The sequence below is a fragment of the Macaca nemestrina genome, chromosome 13 (assembly GCF_043159975.1).
Source record: "Macaca nemestrina isolate mMacNem1 chromosome 13, mMacNem.hap1, whole genome shotgun sequence".
Taxonomy (NCBI): Eukaryota; Metazoa; Chordata; class Mammalia; order Primates; family Cercopithecidae; genus Macaca; species Macaca nemestrina.
The window spans coordinates 60,165,457-60,187,466 of record NC_092137.1 but is presented as its reverse complement, the minus strand read 5'-3'; the positions used below and the strand labels follow the sequence as shown (position 1 = coordinate 60,187,466).

Below are 22,010 nucleotides of genomic sequence, written 5' to 3'. Positions count from 1 at the left end.
AGCTGTTTTTCAATTAACTACAGCACTCCATTTTGTTTGCTGGCGAGTGGTGCAAGATAGAAGCATACAAAGCTGCCTCGTGAAATGGTGACAGAGAGGGGCTTGGTATTGATTTTGCTGCCTGTTCCTGATCATTCTATTAGAAGGTGGTTATAGGGAGGGGGTGCTTGCCTTTTCCTTTTTTCCCCTGGTTTAATGAGAACCTACTCTTCATCAGATAATCTTTTGGTCTGGCGATGACCAGAACTTGTTGGGGAAAGAACAGCATTACACCATCAACACTCTTGCTGGAGAGAGTTCATAGAGGTGTGGAGGAGGGTGTGGATTCACAGGGAAGATTGAGACTATGATGTGAACTCTAGTTATACCCAAAGTGTGGGTATGGGTGCAGGTGTAAGGTGTGAGGCTAAGATTTACAGCTAACATTTACTGAACACCTGTTGTGGGTTAACAACTTGATGTTATTTTGAATCCTCTTAATAACCTTGTAAGCGATAGTATATGCTTGTCTCATACATGTCCATATCTAAGCCTGATAGGATTCTCTAATACCATAGAGCTATTCAGCGGCTGAAACTAGAGTTCAAATCCAGACTGTCTGATCTTATCCCTCAGACCAGCCTTGCTTTCTAATGAAACTGATGGTTGACAATATCCCTGGTGATTCTACATAATCCATAGAGCGATGCTTCTTAAGATATTGGAGGATGGTGCCAGAGGGGAATGGGATTCCTGAGTCTAGGATCCAAAGGTCTACGCAGTCTTGTTTTTGTGCTGCTGCAATCCTTTTATGATGCCTTGCGCTTTCCCACCTTTTGTGTGTGAAAGGCTTTTCTCACTCTTCTGCCTATGTTAATTCCACCCGAATTTCAGGGATAAGCTTGAGTTGTCTATGAAATGCTCCTTGACTGCACTGTCCACCTTGGGCCCTCTCCACTGAACATTTACAGCATTTTGCTCTATGGTCCTGGGCTAACATTTTTCCACTATGGCTGAAGAAAATTTCCCTGAGAACAGAAACTATGAAGAGGAAAAATCTTTGAGCTCTTTGAGGACTAATAGGGCTGGCTGAAATCTAATTTTGTGATTCCCCACCTTATCTGTTATTTGTTCAGCAAAGATTTATTAAATGCCTACTGTGTGCAAAGCGTTATGCTAGGAGCTATCAATGCCAAAGAGCTTATATCCCAGTAGGAGGAAGAGACAGTAAGGGGACAGCTTCAGTGGAAGATAGTAGGTACTATGGTATTGCCCAAGACAGAAGCACTTACCTTAATGCTATAAGTTGGGGTAAGTAGAGGGTAGGTAGAGCAGTCAGATAATTTTCTTTGGAATGGGTATCTGAATTGAATTTTGAGGAGGTGTTTAAGCAATAGCAGGTAGGGGACAGAGAGGGATGGAAACCTGAAGGAGTGTTTTAGGGCAGAAGACAGCAGCTGCATGAGCAGAGATGACACTGGGCCTGACAGGTTACTGAAAATTTTGAGTCTCAATCCTTCATCAATTCTACAGCATTCATCATAGGGATGATGTAAGGATGGATAATAGCACACATTTACTGAGTTCTTACTCTCAGGCTTGCATTAGTATGGGTTCTTTATTTGCATTAACTTGAGTATTCATAATGATTTTATGAGGTAGGCATTGTTATTATACTCATTTTATAGATGAGGAAACTGAGGCACAAAGAGTTTAATGAACTCACCCAACAGAACCAAATTAGTAAGCTGTGGAGCTGGTATGCAGACCTGGTGGTCCAGCCCCTGAGGCTAAAATCTTAGCCATTAATCTATGCTGTTTTAAAAACTTCATTCAGACACTGCACTGGGCATACAAAACGCACACTGAAATAATCACTGCATTCATAATTGTTGCCTTGATTTCTTGGTTTCTTTGTTTATATATTATATGTTTTAAAAACCTTTTTCTTGGTAACGACAAGTTCTTTTCTTTCCAGAACACCACCTTCTGTGGTTATAGGACTGTACTCTCAACACTGATTTTACATCCCTTCCCCACACACATACACTTTGGGTCCTATATCAATGCTGTGCATATAAAGAATACATGAAATAGAACAAAACAAAACACTCGGATAAATGCTTGTGCAGATGAAAGTTGCCAGTGGATTAGGAAAAAGTGAAGCTTCTTGTTTCTAAAAATGTATTAGGTATCAGAATGCCAAAAATTTCTTATGGGGTATTGTCAGTAGCATGGACAACTCTTTTCTTAGCTACTCTTTCTAAAATGGTTGGGAATGAGCTTTCTGGGAAGTTGTCTCGAGTGTTCAGATTCCAGGGTAGCTCCTAACAATTTTTCTTTTTCTTTTTTTTTTTGAGAATGGGTCTTGGTCTGTCGCCTAGGTGGAGTGCAGTGGTACGATCTTGCAACCTCCGTCTACTGGGTTCAAGCAATTCTCCTGTCTCAGTCTCCTGAGTAGCTGGGACTACAGGTACACACCACCACACCTGGCTTATTTTTGTGTTTTTTGTAGAGACAAGGTTTCACCTGGCCAGGTGGCCAGGCTGGTCTCAAACTATTGATCTCAAATGATTTGCCCGCCTCAGCCTCCCAAAGTGCTGGGATTACAGGCATGAGCCACTGTGGCCGGCCACTCCTAACATTTTTTTTAAGGTGGTTCAGGTGTCATACTTGCTAATATAAATTAAGCTTCTCTTCGTGACTGATTTATTTGGAGGAAGTATCAGATGTCAGTACATGGGCTGATCCCATTGGCTGAAAAATACAGTGTATTTCCCGAGTATTGCACTACCAGCACTTGAAGATGTACGTTTTTCTTTTTTCCCTTCCCATGTCTTCTACTGACCTACATGAGATATTCTATATATCACACATGTCTTTGAGATATTCAGGTTTTCACAAAAATCTATGGGATTATTTAGTAGGAACAGTTGATGATAATTTGGATTTTCTTTGAAATTCTTATTTATTCTTAAGTAGGATTTAGTCTTTAAAACTTAAGCAATAGAAGTCATACTTAAATGTGATCACTTTTATTTTAGTACAAGTTTTGAATTTAGGATCAAACTTAAACACGAAAAGGGAAGAAGAATGAAAGGGGATGTTCATATGGAGGGGGCAAGGCTCACGAGGCTCTTTATAACTTATTGAGCCTGCACAGTATTGTTTACAAAAATGGTACTGTACCAATGAGAACACTTATGCAGCCATTTCTAGCCTAGACAAGCAAAGAGGGTTTTGCTATTTGACATTAGGCAATATTTAATGGACATTATTCCATGCATCCTTGCAGTATTTCAGAATGTCATGAGAATAAATATCTTCTTTAATTCAGACAAGTTCAGGGTCAATGCATAGAAGCCAGACCTTTGTACTCATTTTTACCCCACATCTGACTCATAAGGGTTGTTCTTTGCCTTGATTGAAAGCATTCTTCTCCAGGGTATGGCTTTCAGAGTTGTGAAGAATAGGCAAAGAAGAGGTTTATGAAGAAAGGAGAAGTTTTACAGAATGCTTACTCTGTGCCTGGTAGTGTGCTACGCAGGTTTTAAATACATTTGTAGTTCCTCAGAGGAGCCCCAGTTCTCTATACCTGACCTCTGTGTTCCCTGGACTTACTCTTTACAATAATAGGTGGGATTATGCCAAATAATCCCAGGCTTTGCCAAAACAAACAAACAAACAAACAAACGAAACAGGTATTGGGTAGAAGCTAGGACATCAGGCCCAAGCTATCATATCCATCTTACAGATATGGTGGAAAGATGGTTTTTAAGGTCCCTGGGCAGAAATTCTTGACATGTGGCTTAGGTTTCTCTCTGGTGCCTTTAATTCCTCCCCTCCAAGTGTACCTAATCCAACTGCTAATTAAGGGAAAAAACAGAGACAGCAGATGAGCAGTGGGATTTTTTTTCTCCTTTTGGAGCTATTGAAACCTTTGGAAGGTACACAAATGTAGCCCTATTATTCAAGTTAATTTATAATCCCTCCCCCCTTCACCACAAGGAATTTATGAACCTGGAAGAGCTGGAAGTCCCTTAGTAAAGCAAACAAACTGTAACTCAGGGTTGCATACTTCCAAGGATCCTCTATTAGCAGGTTTTATTTTCACACCAGAGGTGAAACGATAGTTTGGTGAGCCACACTTTGTCCCACTGAGAGCAGCCAAGAGACTGCATGCGTGATGCAGGAAGACAGGGGCTGATGGGGCCGCTGTCTGCGCATTAGCACAGAGCAGCTGTCCTCGTCCTGGTGACAACAATGATGACAACAAGAGCTGGCACTTGCTGAGCCAATACCATGTGTCAGGTACTGTTCAACATGTCTAAGCCTCACCACAACTCTTTGAAACAGACATTGTTATAATCTCCACTTTACAGATGAGAAAACTGAGGTTTCTAGAAGTTTGGAAGTTTCCGATATTTTTCCTATAGAAATTAAGTGAGAATGTGACCTCACACAATTTATCTACACATAGGACGTTATCTGAGTGCAGAGAATAGATTCTGGTAAGGAGGGTGTAGAATTGGCTAGTGTTTCCTTTTTAGGAAGGGAGAGATTTCCTGTTCTTCTTTTCCCTTTGCATTCCCCATCTTCCCCTTTCAAAGTAGAGAGTATTTACTGTACTGGGAGTCAGGAGACCTATGTTCTGGTCCTAGCCCTAGGAGGCAACGTGTTCTTGAACAAATCCCTTCCCCTCTTCTGACATCAGTTTCCTTACTTGCAAAATGAAGGGATGGGCAACATAGGTAGCTGATGTCTAGGACCTATGTTCCTCAATTTCAATGGCTCCATCATTCCGTAAAGCAGGGTGGTAAATCTTTCCCTCTCAACTCCTCATTCACCCTTGTGTGTTGGACAGCAATGCTTCTCTCTCAAATGTGCAAGGCACTGAAAAGAAGGCAAGTTGTTTTTTTCAGTGCTGTATACCAGACGACCTTGATGTGATAGACTACAGGATCTGGTGACACTGCACACTCGGTACTATTCAACACTTTGCCTGAAAGGGAGGAAGGAATGGATTTATTGACTTGCGACTTTGACTCAGGCCTGTGTATCAGGTCTGTTATTATGTGGAATGATTAGGCTGCAGTGGCAGGGACAAGTTAAACTAGAACAACAAAAGACCTCCTTAACCTTTACCTGGACACAAGGCCATTCATAATGACTTGCATGGTTTGGAAAACCAAATCTGTCCCGGAGCACTCAATACTTTTGCAGCCACAGCAAATGAGCAGGAAAGGGGAAGATGGATGGGTGAGGGAGATGAAATGTAATCCAATTCTGCATAGTACTGTTTAGAATTCTGAGTTCAGGTCTGTGTCAAAAAACAGTTATGGCTTAGAGATCATCATCATTTTCTTTGGCTTGAAAAAGGAATTTGAAACCAGATACAATGGTTGCTCGCTGAGAAGACTTCCAACTATTTGTTATCCACTAGAGCAAATTATGCTGTTTCTGAAAGATATTTTCCCTCTTGAATGAACCATGTGCTGTCTATTAATGTGAAAGGAACTGAATATGTGGATCTTTCAAACACACATGCACACACACACACACACACAAACACACACACGCACACTATCAAACACAAAGTCTCCTTGAAAAGCTAAAAAGCTGCCGCCATCTCAAGCTTCTCTCACTTCTGAAGGATCCTTTCCCCTCTAGCCCAGCTCCCAGTCTCAGTCTGATAAGTCATGTTTTTGGCAGAATTGCTGCAGCAGCAATCATTTCAAAATCCTGGGCAGGATGGATTTTTTTCAGATACCATTCCCTAAAAATTGTAAATTTTAATGCACCTGGCTATGACACAAGAATTAGAGAATCAGGGTGTTACAACTTGAGGAGACCTTATCCATCACCTAACCTAAAGGTAAGCCAGCCTTTTCTTTAAACCAGGTAGTAAATATTTTAGATTTTTCCAGCCAGTCATTCTCTGTCACAACTGAGAATGCATCTGTAGACAATACATAACTGAATGGGTGTGTCTATATTCCAATAAAACTTTACTTATGGAAACAAGTGGCAGGCCAGAGTTGGCCCATAGGCTGTATGTAGCTTGCTACATACAAGTTAGACTCCAGACTCCTGGCTACCTACAGGTTAGACTCCTACTTCAAAGTTACACTTGATCAAGTGATAGAGGCTAAAGGCCAGAGAAGTCAAGAGGCTCATCTGAGCCAACTTGGCCAGCTGGCAGCAAAGCTAGGAGTGGAGATATGTAGAGGGGAATCCGATACTTAATTCTAGGGTCCCTGATCTGGAGATTCTAGTCCACCTGAATCCCTTAATATTTCAATGCAATTTATTGTGAAAATTAATTTATAACATAGAATGTGAAAACCAAGCTTGATTAGGAGAGGCTGTAGCTGGAATGGCAATGAACTAAATCCTTCCCAGCATTGAGATTCAGATTTCGGCGACCATGCCTGGGAGACTTGTGAAGTCTCTGACAGATGCCAGATTACAGAAAAGGACAGTGGGGCTTTGTGAGAAACACCCCCATCTCAGGCAGGCACTCATGGATACAAGCACACACATATACACACATGCACGGAAAATAAATCTAGGAGGAGTGGCCCAACTTAGCCTTCATCTCTTTATTTGGTGAAGGACAGTAGTTTTGGGGCAACAAAAAGCTCTACTAAAGCCCCACTGCCCTGGTCACCTGGGGGCACTCATGAATCCAAGCCATAGGAAAACTGAAAATAATTAAACTATAGCCAGTCCTCACCTAACATCATTGGTAGGTTCCTGGAAACTGCGACCTGAAGTGAAATGACATATAAGGAAACCATTTTTTTTTCTTGTTGGCATATAGTAAACCAATGTTGAAGGAAATAACTTTATCTGAGGACCCGCTGTACATTGTTTTGCTTGAAGTTTCTGAGACTCTATTGACAATGTTAAGTGAGGACTTACTGTTCTAGGAGCATGAGTCCTCCCCTCTCTGTGGGGAAAGTTTATGCCCACCACCCCCCTCAACAAAACAGCACAGCAAAAAAGAGCCTGTATTTCTTTTCGTGATGAAGACCAATGATATCTGGAAATCTGGAGTGAGGCAGTAATGAAGCACCAGCTGGAGTCAGCTAAGAAAGTGGGTGCCAAGGGTAACAGAGGTGACAGGTGGGTCAGTGCCACCCCCTAGGTGTTGGGTTGGCCACTGTGCATACATTTGCAGAAGCATGAAACACAGATGATCCAAAGACAGATTATGACAGCACACAGGGGCAGTGGCAGAGAGAAGAGACAGCACAAAGTGTTGGGGAGATCTATAGTGAATTGGCATCAGTGTGTTGGAGGCTCAAGGCAAGCATCAGCAACACGGTGGGTCAGTGTCCTTGGCATGGGTGTGGATGACTCTAGAGAAACAGAGCTTGTCTGAGAAGGGCAGTGAGACTAATACCTGTTTATAACAACAGTTACAGTTTCTAGGCATCTATTCTATGTCAAATGCCATGCTTTCTGCCTTTTGGGTGTTATTTGATCCACACAAGAACCCTGCAAGGTAGTACTGTTATTATCTTCTGTGCTAGTTAGCCATTTCTGTGTAACAACCCCCCTCCTACCATGCTAACATTATAGGATAACAGTGGACTATAATGTAAGGCATTTCTTTCACATTCCCATTACGTGAGGGCTGCAGGTTGGCTGCAGCTCTGCTCCAAGCTGAAGATCAACTATGGATCCATTCATGGTTTTTTTTATCCTGGGACCCTGGTTAAAGAAGCCATCCTTATCTTAGATGTGAACTCATGGTGGAAGAGTGCAAGAAAAATGCAAGACCAGATAAACTTTGTAATAACTTTTAAACACACACCTATTTAGACATATATTTACTGAATCATTTGAAAGTAAGTTGCAGACATCATGACACTTCACTCTAAATACTTCTGAATGCGCCTCTTAAAAATGAGAACAGTTGCCTGTAATCCCAGCACTTTGGGAGGCTGAGGTGGGCAGATCACGAGGTCAGGAGATTGAGACCATCCTGGCTAACACGGTGAAACCCTGTCTCTACTAAAAAAAAAAAAAAAAAATTAGCCGGGCATGGTGATGGGCACCTATAGTCCCAGCTACTCAGGAGGCTGAGGCAGGAGAATGGTGTGAACCTGGGAGGCAGAGCTTGCAGTGAGCCGAGATCGTGCCACTGCACTCCAACCTGGGCGACAGAGCAAGACTCCAACTAAATAAATAAATAAATAAATAAAATAAATGAGAACAGTTTTTTAAATAATCATATTACCATTACCATACCTAATAATAATTCCTTAAGCTCCCAAGGTATCATTTATAGCTAGTTAAGTTTTGGTACCAGCATTCAATCAAGGTTTATACATTGCATTGGGTTATGATGTTTCTTTAGATTTCTGTAACTGCTTGGATATTATGCACATCACATGCACGCAGATGCCACTGGCCAAAGGAAATCATGGCCAAGCCTGACAGTAGGGAAGAGAAGCATTCTCTGCTTGCTGAGAGGCACAGCAAGTCACATGACAGGGGAAGGAAAGGGTACTTTTGACTAATAAAATCAATCATACCATCATGGTTTTATAAATGAGAGAGGAGTCATTATATTACGTATCCATGCATTCTTAATCATTCATTCATTCACTATTTTTTTTAAAGCTAAGGGATACACAACTGATTTAATGATATGGGAAATCTCTTATCTCCTCTTGTCCCCAGTACATACATTCACTTTGGCAACTGCAAGTGAGTCCCTGGCAGGTGGTGGATACTGTGCCAGTAGAATCAGGGACAAACCTAGAGCATCTTAATTTAGGGTCTATAAACTTGAAGCTTAGGCAATATTCAGATTACACTTTTTAAATTCATGCTACAAATACTTTCTTGTTGTTGTATAAGAAAGCTTTTCTTCAACTATGCCCAATCCTCTGTGGTACCATAATAACGCGCTCCAATCTTTCAGAGAGTTGATCGTGTTATTTTAGAGATAAGAGCACCCTTGGAAGTGGACTGACTTGTCAGGTGGCTTTGGGGTGAAATCTGAGGAAGAGTTTTCCCCTATCTTTTTATTATGAACATTTTCAAGCATATAGAAAGGTTGGAAGAATTGTACAGTTACCACAAAGTTTCAAAAATTGTTACTTGCCCTATCTTCTACACACCTACACACACACACACACACACCCACACACACATTTAGACACACACATATATTTACTAAGTCATTTGAAAGTAAGTTGCAGACATCATGACACTTCATTCTAAATACTTCTGAATATACCTCCTTAAAATGAGAATGTTCTTTTAAATAATCATATTACCATTACCATACCTTAGAATAATTCCTTAAGCTTCTAAGATGTCATTTATAGCTAGTTAAATTTTGGTACCAGGATTCAATCAAGATTTGTGCATTGCATTTGGTTATGATGTTTCTTTAGATTTCTGTGCAAAAAGTCTGACAGTACTCCTAGTATGTGTATATATATTATATATACTATATATACATTATATAATATATAATATATATATAATAAGTAGTATCATAAGTAGATCTAAGCTCTAGGGATGCTCATCCTTTGGGGGATCATTGGTTTTCAGCCCTGTCTGTGGATCTATCTATCTAGCTGTATCATTCAGATATAACCTTACAAGTTTTTAATTATTTGATTTTAGTTATGTCATTCCTTTATTCTTATATTAAAGGTATGGGTTCCTAATAACATTAACATACTCACTTATTTGCTGAATCCTACAATCTAGCTAATATCGCTTCCAAATTAGTCTCAACTGTCATTTGATGGGCCTATGGGCATACCCAGATCTCCATTACTCCATAAAGTTCTTTCAAGTTTGTAGAGTTCCTCGTCTATAAAGTAATATTAATTATATCTAGCAAATAGGGTTGATGCAAGAATTAAGTTAGTGCCTACAAAGTGCCCATTATAATGTCTAGCATATTGTAGAATGTGAAATAATTATCTAGCATATTGTAGAATGTGAAATAATTATCTGCCATTTTTATTAATATTAAAAATAACTTCCGCCTAAAGAGCTTCTGCACAGCAAAAGAAACTACCATCAGAGTGAACAGGCAACCTATAGAATGGGAGAAAATTTTTGCAATCTACTCATCTGTCAAAGGGCTAATATCCAGAACCTCCAAACAACTCAAACAAATTTACAAGAAAAAAATAAGCAACCCCATCAAAAAGTGGGCAAAGGATATGAACAGACACTTCTCAAAAGAAGACATGTATGCAGCCAACAGACACATGAAAAAATGCTCATCATCACTAGCTGTCAGAGAAATGCAAATCAAAACCACAATGAGATACCATCTCACACCAGTTAGAATGGCAATCATTAAAAAGTCAGGAAACAACAGGTGCTGGAGAGGATGTGGAGAAATAGGAACACTTTTACACTGTTGGTGGGACTGTAAACTAGTTCAACCATTGTGGAAGACAGTGTGGTGATTCCTCAAGGATCTAGAACTAGAAATACCATTTGACCCAGCCATCCCATTACTGGGTGTATACTCAAAGGATTATAAATCATGCTGCTATAAAGACACATGCACACATATGCATATGTTTATTGTGGCACTATTCACAATAGCAAAGACTTGGAACCAACCCAAATGTCCATCAATGACACACTGGATTAAGAAAATGTGGCACATATACACCATGTAATACTATGCAGCCATAAAATAGGATGAGTTCATGTCCTTTGTAGAGACATGGATGCAGCTGGAAACCATTATTCTCAGCAAACTATTGCAAGAACAGAAAACCAAACACTGCATTTTCTCACTCAGGTGGGAATTGAACAATGAGAACACTTGGACACAGGAAGGGGAACATCACACACTGGGATGGGGAGAGTGGGGAGGGATAGCATTAGGAGATATACGTAATGTAAATGACGAGCTTATGGGTGCAGCACACCAACATGGCACATGTATACATATGTAGCAAACCTGCACGTTGTGCACATGTACCCTAGAACTTAAAGTATAATAAAAAAGAAAAAAAAATCCTAAAACAAAATAACCTAATATGCAAAATGACTAGATGTCATCAAGCTTATGCATTTTTTACTGTTGGATTGGAGGAGAACTACCCCAATTTGACATGATTTATTATACAGAATACAAAGTACAACAAAGAAGGCAGCTGTCCTCTTATTCAGAGTAGTATGTTTCTTCCTGGAAAATCTCTTAATTTTTTCCAATTGGGAACAACACATTAATATCAATGAATTCCACGAGGGAAGGAAGTTTTGAGAAATACAATGGGTGGTAGCCTTGAGATGTGAAAACTTAGAGGTGAGGGTGAGAGGGAGTCAGTCAATAAATAGATAAGCCAACTAAAATGTGCAACCATGTGAGGTTATTTAGTGTGAGGAACAAACAGCTTCACATTATTTCATAGCCCCCTTACTACTGAGATCGAGTTTTCCAAAGACAGAGATAATCATAGCAAAGGCTGATATCAGAGGACAGTAGAAATTAATTAGAAACAGATGACTCTCAACTTTTGATTCTGCACATGAAAGGTTTTATTTCTGGGGGTCACTTGATGATTCCGATTTTATAACTATGGTAATATGACTGGACCCAGAGGGGTTCAAGACCCATAGCCAGTCTTGAGAGTATGGGAGTGCCTGAGCACATGTGTTAGGCATAGTGGAATCTGTCCCAGGCAGTAGAGGACAGTGACTAAGAGAAACAGCTTCAGATTCGGACTGCCTGGGCTGAAACTCACTTTTTCCTTTATTAGCCATGTGATCGTCAGCTAATCACTTATCTGTGCCTCAGTTTCATCATCTGTAAACAGGAATAATAATATTTTCCTCATGGCATTATTGTGAAATTAAAAATGTTTAAACTATGCACAGTACATAAATTCAGTAAACAGTAGTTCAATGAATAGTGTCATTACCTATTCCTCCATTACTATATAAGTGAGAAGGAACTCATTTTTGTGCCCAGCCCTGAAAGCACAATATTATCTACCAGGGATAAGGCTTTGCAAGTAGCCAGGAATGAGCATCTTTCCTACTGTCATAGCCCAAGATGGTAGGGGCAGATGTAGAGCAACTCAAGCTGGAGAGATCTGGTCAGTTGAAGTTGAGGTGGGAGAGGAGAGGTGGTGATGAGAGATGCTCACGGAACCCAAGCAAGAGGCTTGCAGACATCGTGGTATGTGCCAGGTGAATCACTGAAGAGCATCACAAGAACACCTGGTCCAATGAGTTGAGATTGAGACCAATGAGTTCATTGTTGAGGTTGAAGGCAAGGAACTGAGCAGAAACAGGTTGAAAAAGGGTCAGGCAAGCTGAGATGTGGTGGTGAACACAGATCACGACCACAAGGTAGACTATGGTTTGGCCAGCTATCTTTCCAGGAAATCAGACCACAAATCTAGAGGTCATTTTGACAACCTGTCACTCCATATATCCAATCCTTGCTTTTACCTCTCAAAGCATTTACTTTTTTCTTCATTTCCACTTTCAGCTCCACACTTCACCAACCCAAATCATCTTTTGCTTGGACTGGAAAAGACCCCAAACTGGTATCTCTGCTTTCCTACTGCTTCTGTCCTTTCTTTTTTTTTCATCCTGCTGCCAGAGGGGCTTTTAAAAAAATCAGTACTATCACATGTCAGCCCAAAAAACTTTTCATGATTCTTAGGACAAAACTGAAATTCCTTATTGAGTGTGGCCAAACTCTACATGTCCTACCGCCATGTCTTCTGCCAGGGTCTCCGTGCTGTGCTCCAGCATCACTGACCCTCCTTCAGTCCCTAGTCCCCAGCACAATGCACCCAGCTCTTGTGACTGCTGTGGCCTCTGCCTGAGGCACTCTTCCCCCTCCTTTCATCTACCTAACAGTTCATCCGCCCAATCACAAGTCAAGCATCAGGGAACTTACCCCTGATCTTCTGATCAGGTCAATCTTCCCTTTCTGTTTTAGGCCCTTGTAGAGCACCATCAATTTCTCCACTGTGGCACTTACAAAGTTGAAATTCCTTATTTACTTGCAAGTCATTGGTTAATAAGCTCTATGAAAGCAAGAATCGTATTTTCATTTGCTCAGCATTATATCTCTAGAGTATAATATGCTGTTTGGAATATACTAGGCACCAAATAAGTATTCATTGACTGACTAAATGCATGCATGCATGAGTGAATGGGCACATTAATGAACAGCAGAATCAGGGTGTGGGATTGTATAACAGTACTGGCTCATCAGGAGGCATCAACAGCTGAGTCCTCTTATCTGGGCATGGCTCAGATTTTCCCTAAACAGACCCATCCCCTGGACTGACCCCTCAAGTCAGGAGGGGTCTTCATTCTTCTACAGGGTTTGCGAGTGTAGAGGCGGCATTCTGGTTGGTTCATCTCTGCATCCTCAGTGCAGTGCGTTGCATTTAGTGGGCACTGAGAGTTTTTCCCTGAGTGAATGAGTCCCTGAAGTGCTGCCCGGGGAGAAGCAATTCCCCACATTCTCATCTTCTCTACCATTTTACTGTTGTGCAGTTGTGCTGGGATGTCCAGTATCCTGAGACTGGTATAGGACCTCTCCTTGGGAGAGGAACTTGAACACTGTATTTTGATGTTTTAGAATGTTCATGACCAGAGGTTTAGCCTCTCCATCCCACCCCTGCCATGTTATGACATGCCAAACCCAAGCTCTCTTTTCTGGGGTGAGATTGGACCAGGGTTGTTGTCATTTCCCTGGGATGCTAAGCTTGGTAAGGAATTATCTCCTCCAAGGCCTGGGTGTACCTCTGTTTCCTCAGTGACTCTGAGGAAGTGGCATTTCCGGAAAGGATAGACCCAGGCCCTGGTTTCCTGGCAGCCAGAACTGGAGGGAGTGTGTAAGCTGAACTTTATACTTTCTCCCTGCACTTGACAAACATCTCATTCTTTATTTCTCTCCAACAACATGTGATGACCCCTTGGCAAGTCCTTCGTGCTAAATTTCCTTTTTATGGAAGCAGCAGTAAAAACTCGAGGGCCTTTGATAGGCAGTGCTGGGCTGTTGTGTGGATGTAAATCACCTGGGCATTGGCTGGATATGGTCGACAGATTTCTAGGTTCAGTGAAACTTTCCTTTCCCATATAAATCAAATTCTGACCTATGAAGGTCTACGCTAGCAAACACTTCCAAAGCTGCTGAGTTTGGGCTGAAGTTGGAGCTTGTCCTGTTTGGGTGATGGGCACAGATTTTGTGGTGAGCATGAAGGGAAAATGTACTAAGGTAGAGTTTTGCACATTTCCCATGTGCCTGAGGATTTTGGAACTTTTCACTCTTGGTTCTTTAAATGAAATGAGATGGAAAGCATACATAAAGGAAGCCGAGGAAGCTTTGAAATGAGCATGGAGAATTTGACCCAAGTTTTTGGTGGTGGAGAAGTGTGGAGTGTGTGTGTGTAACTATAAAAACTCTGAGACTTCTTCTTCAAGTTTCTCCATAGCCAAAAAAAAAAAAAAAAAAAGAAAAAGAAACTACTATAGCTAAACCATTATAAGGCATTTTTATGTGATATGGTGTTGAGAAGATCTGCCTTTAGAAGGACTTGGAATTTTAGCATTGTTCCCAAAGTGTCAGTTATCTCCTTGTGACTGAAGGTACCTTGAGGGTCAGAGGGACCTGTGTATTTGCTTTTGGACTTTGTATATCATTTCAAATGGTACATTATTTCTACTTATAACCCAAATTCCCAAGAGTCTGTTTACTATAGAGGTCTGAAACAGAAACTTTAAAGGGTCACAAAGTATCCAGAATGGGTAACTTAGGAAGACACCCACTCTACCTCTTACCTGCAAGAGAATCATCACTAATGGAAATGAGTGTTCAGCATCCCTAAAGCCAGGTATCAGTCAGGTGGAGGACTGCCTGCTTAAGGTAGCGCTGACACTCACTAATGGCCCAGTTATCAGAGAATAGCATATTGCCATTAACAACTGATTATACACATTATTGGGTAGCTCATAGCTAATGGGACCTGTCACGAGATTTCAGAAGACTGGGCTTATGATCTGCTGATAAATAGATATGTGGTACACGTGGGTCAGTCATTTCCTTATTAAGGAGAAAGGAGGAAATGAAGCGACAGCTTCAGCAGACCCACATAGACCGTGCTACATGCCTGGCTGGAGTCTGGCATCAGGACATGAGCCTCGGGGTGGGCTGAGGTACAGCAGGACCCGTCTCCCTTCTGGTCCTGCAAATAAAAAGGGTGGATGTGGATGAGGCAATGCTAGGGAGAATATATTTATTTATTTATTTATTTATTTTTTTTGAGACGGAGTCTCACTCTGTCGCCCAGGCTGGAGTGCAGTGGCGCGATCTCAGCTCACTGCAAGCTCGGCCTTCCAGGTTCATGCCATTCTCTTGCCTCAGCCTCCTGAGCAACTGGGACTACAGGCACCCGCCACCACGCCTGGCTAATTTTTTTGTATTTTTTAGTAGAGACAGGGTTTCACCATGGTAGCCAGGATGGTTTCGATCTCCTGACGTCGTGATCCGCCTGCCTCAGCCTCCCAAAGTGCTGGGATTACAGGCGTGAGCCACGACGCCCGGCCTAGGGAGATTTTTTAAAAGTGCATTGGAACTTCAGCATTCCAAAGAAAGGTGTTCTCCTGGTGCTTCCCCTGGGAGGCTAGAACTCTTTCTAGAGATGCTGTCTTTGTTCTTGTAATTCGTTTGTGGGATTTCCTGAGGGAGTGGTGTATTATTTTTGAGTGTCCTCAGTTGTGTCAAATCTTTGAAGGAGTAATTTGCAAATGTGAGCTAAATGAGGATGAGAGTGTTACTGCTGACTAGTACTGTGTAATTTAAACCATGGTTGATGTCTACTGACCATCTTGATCCAATTATCCAAGGTTATAGCAAAGTAGGTCTGAGGTGTGCCACAAATGCAGGTGTGTGACATTATTTTATTTAAATCGATTAAGTCTGATTTAGCTCAGGTTGATGAGAAATGCTGCCTCAGTCTTTTTGGTAAAGGGTAGGGGTGGAGACAGTTCCTGAGGCCGTCTGGTATCAGTCCACCCTGGGCACTGCTTACCCTAATCTGCATTGGTTCCTTGAACTCGTGAATGCAGTGCTTCCTCAGCACCATGCTTTTGCCAAGGCTGGGGGCCTTCCTGTCTAGGCTAAGCCTCTTTAATTTCATTATGCTGACACCTAGCCAGAGGCCTATAGCCTCCACATGGCATTGCAAGAGTCCTGGATTCTAACTTCTCTCTAAACCTACAGGCCACCTTCTCAGTCTTGGGGAATCTCCAAATTCAAAGGCATTTTTTTCTTTCTCCGTGCTTCAAGGAGTGCAAACTTTTAGAAGGAAAAGCCTGGTAGGGACTTCTCTGCAGGCAATTTCTACTTTCAACCTTTAAAATCCTCCACTGAAGTGAGGAATGCAAAGGACTTGGCTACTCTTTGGGAACGAAGGAGGGGGGAAATATAGTTAGAACCAAACACGTAATAATGTCTCAGCACATTATGCTGCTGTGATAGTGATGGTGATGACATGGTGATGATACGAATGATGATTTATACTGGCTTATTGCTTTCCAATTTCAAACTACTACCTGTTGTGATTCCCACCGTAAGTCAGGAAGACAGGATAGTATGCCAAAAGGAAAGGGAAACTCAGAGAAGTTTCTCGAGTCGCCCAAGGTCACACAGCAATTAAGTAGCTACAAGCCCTCATTTGTGGGTCCAACATTGTTTTCTTTGAAGATCACATGTTGCTCTTCCCTGTTTGGTGATCGCCAGAGTCCTCTGGGAGAAAGTGACTTCAAGTGACTTAGAGACAATCAGATCCAGGACACCCAGGGATGTTAGCAGCGGGGACCCTGAGACTGGCTGCAGCCCTGCAAACTCTTTCTGCTCTCTGGGCAGGAGGGATAGCTCTTAGGTCAAACATAATTTGAACCCCTGTCATAGGAAATGGGTTCTCCTAGAATGGAAAGAAAGTTTATTTTGGTAATATTTTCTCCTCTGCATCAATCTTCCTAAATTTCTACTATTTCTTTCCTTGTACCAGGACTAGCTGTTTACCTAATTATTCTGCCAGTGAAAGTGGTTAAGGGTTGGACAGAGGAGGCAGAAAAAGATTGCACTAGAAGGAAAGAGAAATGTTCTATTTTTCCAGGGAGACACAGATTTATTTCAGTTTTAGTAGCTCTTATTCAAATTCATCAGAAGTAATTAATGAAAGCTAGAAGAAGGCACGCACACACACAGAGATACACACACACACACACACACACACACACACACACTCCTTCCTAGGATTTTTTCATTCTTACTTGAGTTATGTTGAGCTGTTTGGTCTATTGGTTCAGTACCCCAAGCCTAGTGCAGTATTGTCATCCCTTGCTTTACAACACAGTCATTATATCCCTAAACCACATTGTGATACACAGTGCCTTCTGTTTACGACTCCCGAAACTCCCACTCCATATATCACCTGCCATAAAACCCATCAAACTGCTGCTACTAAAATGGTGCACAGTGGTCTAAGCAGGAGCCAGGCAAATTGTGTGCTACCCTACTGTGGTTAATGAGAGTGAAAATGTGGTTAGGATTTTATTCAGGCGATGTTCATTTGCAGGGCCATTGTAGTGAGATGGCAAAGAAAGATTCTTTTGTTAAGTTGAGTGACAATATACTTTCTATTGTATGGAGTGGTTCAGTGCAGAGTTTGCCAAGTTATTTGTCAATTGTAAATAAGTCAAACTGTGACCTTGAACGACTAGATTTTGATTACTTAGGGGTCTTGAAAACTAATTAATATACTGAGGTTGTTATATCGAGTATCAGTAACCTGTTGCGAGATTTTAAAGTACAGTAGTGTGATTTGACTCTTAAAAAGACAAACAGAAGTTAAAATAAAATGTCCCTTTTCTATATAATAGGTACAATTTATTGTATCTTCAGCCTGGGGATTTTTTAAAAAAAGGAGATGGAGGAGAGGAGAAAGGGCATTGTCCCTTTTGAATTTTTTGTATTCTCCTGAAATTTGCACATATGCAGAAAATTCATAGCAATATCTGTAACCATCAATGAGTCACTGAAAGATTTGCGAGGCTCTTCATTCAAAAATAATAAGAGCAATTAAACATGGCTTTGTTCTTTAAATAAGATTACTTCTAAGGAATTCTCGCCCTTCCTCATACCCTCTCTTCATTTCCAACTCAAGAACCAAGACATTTTTATCCCAGAGACAGGATTTCTTAAAATGATGCAGTAAATACAGGTATCTTACTCAGGAAAAATAACATAAACTTCTCTCTTGTTAATCCATAACTTACCTATTGTCTCACAGCTCTTTCCTTCCCCTTGAAGTAACTGACTGTATGGCATGGAAGTCATTTACTGCAAATGATATTAGAAATTTTTTTTTTCACTAGCCTTGGTCCACTCATGGAAACTTTAAAGAAAAATGAACATGGTGTATGTATATCATGTCTGATCTCATTAACTCATTAATTCATCACTGAGAGAGGAGCATCCCCAGAGCCCACCCTAGGCAATGTCATGGAAGTAGAGCTTGTCCCTGGCATGCTCTTGCCTCTCTATATTGATCTTCTCCACTGCTTCCCCAACCAGTTGGGGTCCTGGAGCTGCCCCTGCAGTAGCATTATCATTGCCAAAGCTAGCTTGGGCACCCCGCAGAACCCTAGGTTCTCTGCTTATATATTATTCATTTGATACACACAGAAATGCTATGAGGTGGTTTCTAGAGAATTTCCCACTTTACAAATTAAAAGAAAAGAGATAATCCCATAGAGATTAAGTAATTTTCCCAAAGTCAGTTAAGTAGGAAGAGGCAGGACTTATTTTTCCTTCTGCCCTTTGTTCTAGACCTTTCTCTTCTTCCTGATCACCTTCTCTGGGGGTTCTCTCTGCCTCATCCTCTTTCCCAAAATGATACTCTTCCTGAGAATTTCATGCTGTGGCCACATCAGAGAAACCACTGGAAAGGAGGCACTATAGCCACTTCATAAGTACTGCATGCTGGCCCTGTGTGCAATGAACAGATTCCTTAGAGGTTCCTCTCCCTATGTTCATATCTCAGCAGCCCTAATCATGGAAGGAAGTAGATCCAGTATTATCAGAAAGGACTAAATAGAGACTGAAAGAAATGTCCTACTACAAAGCTTTTGTGGGTGATACTGGTACATTCTTTGTATTTTCAGGAGGCTTTATTCATCAGCCCCAGTACTGCATTATCATAAGACTGAGGCAAACAAATCATTCAGGTAGACACAAAAGGGTAAAAAGGGGAAATACGATTCTCTTTGGAATGATCACAGGCGATGGGGCAGGGTTTTCAGATTGGACCCCTCTGTGATCTGCTTGATTTCTTTAGGGAAAATCTGATTTCAATTGAGTCATATTGCTTTAAAAAAAATTCCAACTCCAAACAGCGCCACATAAAGGAAATTAAACTATAAAAAGTGCATTAAGGTAAGGGTAGGGATCTAAGTTACTGGCCCAGAAACAAGTCAAAATCAAAGTTGAGAACAAAACCCATAAGTTGCTCTTGTTGGAGATTACAGATGCCACCGGTATTTACTATTGCTTGATATAAAACAGTCTACCTTGCAATGGATGCTGACATCATTAGCACAGCACTTATGACCTGAGGCTCTCTGAGTACTTTATAAGCATCCCTTGCTTTTTCAGTTCTTGTGGAAAATCAGAAAAATAGAAAGTACCGTGATTCGTGCCATGAGGATAGGAACACTCCAAATGGAAAGGGATTCTAACCATGAAAGCTTAGTGATGATTTGGATGTTTGCAAGGGGTGTTGTTGGCACTCGAAAGGCTTGGATATATTCTCTCCTTGACTCAGTAGTCCCATACTTTGTAATTTATATTTCTGACATTAGAAATCTGCATTAAGATAGGCAGTTGGATAAAGATGACTATTAATATTCTAGCCTTGGTGGTGCCATTAATGAGCTATGCGACCTTGGCAAGCCACTTATCCTTTTTCTCATGCCTGCTGTCCAAGAATATTTTGAAGATCAAGCAAAAAAATAATGTGAACAAACTCAGTAAAGTACAGAGCACAAAACCATTGCATTAGCATTGTATAGGTGAAAAAGACAAAGCAACAACAGACATAATTTAAAAAGTTGGGTTGAGAATGGGCCACAGTGTTTTGCACGCATGTAAATGTAATATCAAATTTAATACAGGTACCGTTGTACCCTTCCTAATTATTTCTTACACCTGGATGTGGCCCATGGGAAAATTCTCTCAGAGGCCATGCATTTAGGGTCTTGTATATTTTCAGGTTTCCTTATTAAGTAGAAACCAGAAGCCTTTTTATGTCTCCATGGGGACACCTCCAGAGCTTGTATCAGCAAAAAAGAAACCATAACCTGAGGTGTTGGGGTGAGGACAGAAAGCATGAAGGGGCTCAGCCCCAGAGAAATGGGAGCCCATTCCATCCGGCTGGCCTGGTGTGCTGCTGTGGTCTTCTCCTGGACATGGAATGTTCGTTGTGTTTAAAAGGAGCTTTGCCTTTTAAAGGAAAAAAGAGTTGAGAGGGGTGTGTGTGTGTGTGTGTGTATGTGTGTGTGTGCAGGCATGCATGTATATGTGTGCATGCTCTGTTTATATATGTGTTCTTGATCAAAAAGTTTTGAGTCTCTCCATTAAAAGTAGGAAAAAGTGGCTGAAAGGGAGGAGAATGAAGGATGGAGTGTCTTTTCTAGCTAAAAAAAAGTGTTAGCCTAGTGATGTTAATTGAACAGCTGAAGACAAAGATAATTGTACAATATGTTATTTGTTATGTCCTCTTTTTAAAAAGGTTGGACATGGCTATGTTTTTTATTCTCAATTGCTAATTTTTTTCAGACTCACCATATCATTCATTTTTATGGTTAATTCACCACTATTTTGTCCAGTTTTGAGCTGGGTACTTTGGGGTTTGGGAAGAGCCTGAGCTATGGTTACTGACCTGGAGAAACTTATGGACTGGTCAAAGGGGAGATATTTATTTTAAAAAGGGTGCACAGAGAGGATTTGCAATTAAGTGCCACATCAAGTGGCAAAGACAACCCACCTCTGGGGGTTCAGAGAAAGAAGAATTGCAGTTTTCTAGGTGGTCGACATTGAGGGTTGGGGTAGGGAACCAGAAGTGGCGGAGAGGTGTGGGCAGAATTTGGAGAGACTCACCTCTCTAAACACCTGGGCTCTGAGAGCCTGAGACCAGCAGAGGGAGTACGAGGTAATAAACAGCTTTGGTTTGAGAAGTTGACTGTGATCTTTGCAGCTCAGGGAAAACAAGGCAGTGAACAAGAGTGTATCATCCACTACTGTCTTATCTTCCCTCTCTTATCCCTGATACCTTTCAGAAGTCCACTATGTCTCACTCCTCTGCCTCATTTGCAAAATTTATTTCATGGTTACATGCAGAAAGAAACTTGAAACCAAACTAACCAAAAGAGCCCACAAGCAAACAAACAAAAACTAGGTAAGGAAAACACAATAAGATTAAATTCTTAATTATTATTTCAAACAACTTCAGTTCTTTGCACTCGCAGTTCTTTGGATAATCAGGTAATATGAGGAACTCACAGAATACTATAGCTCAGAGACCTGTCAATTTAATATTTTCTCTGCCTTGGGAAATGGGCTGTTTAACAAAATTCAGCAAATCAATGACTGTTGGAAAGGCGATTTGGAGGGAATTAATGCAATCTTTATAAGGCTTCAGTGGCAAAACATGAATTTTAAAAGGCTGAAGCCTTATGTTTATTCTCTGCAGAATTTTAAGTTTCTAGAAGCTTGGTCAAATATGGCCACAGTTCTGTTCAAGTGGGGCTCCTGCTTTACTGAGCTGGCTCTGCCTGGCTTTACAGGGCCCACCCCATGGGTCTCCCATTAGTTCATCAAAAAACAACACAACTCTGCCTACCTCAGGGCCTTTGCACATGCTATTTCCATTGGCAGCCCCACTCTCCATCTCTTCCCCAACCTTTCCTTTGTCTAGTGACTTCTAACTCAGTGATTC

The 22,010-nt window shown here is 41.2% G+C and overlaps 2 long non-coding RNA genes across 2 annotated transcripts in view; both read left to right on the top strand.

Moving 5' to 3' along the window:
• The window catches only part of LOC139357858 (uncharacterized), a 276,436-nt gene that overhangs the window by 136,410 nt on the left and 118,016 nt on the right, over positions 1 to 22,010 (top strand). The gene's annotated exons all lie outside the window — the stretch shown is intronic.
• Positions 1 to 22,010, top strand: part of LOC139357857 (uncharacterized) — a 28,638-nt gene that overhangs the window by 3,188 nt on the left and 3,440 nt on the right. The window lies entirely within an intron of this gene.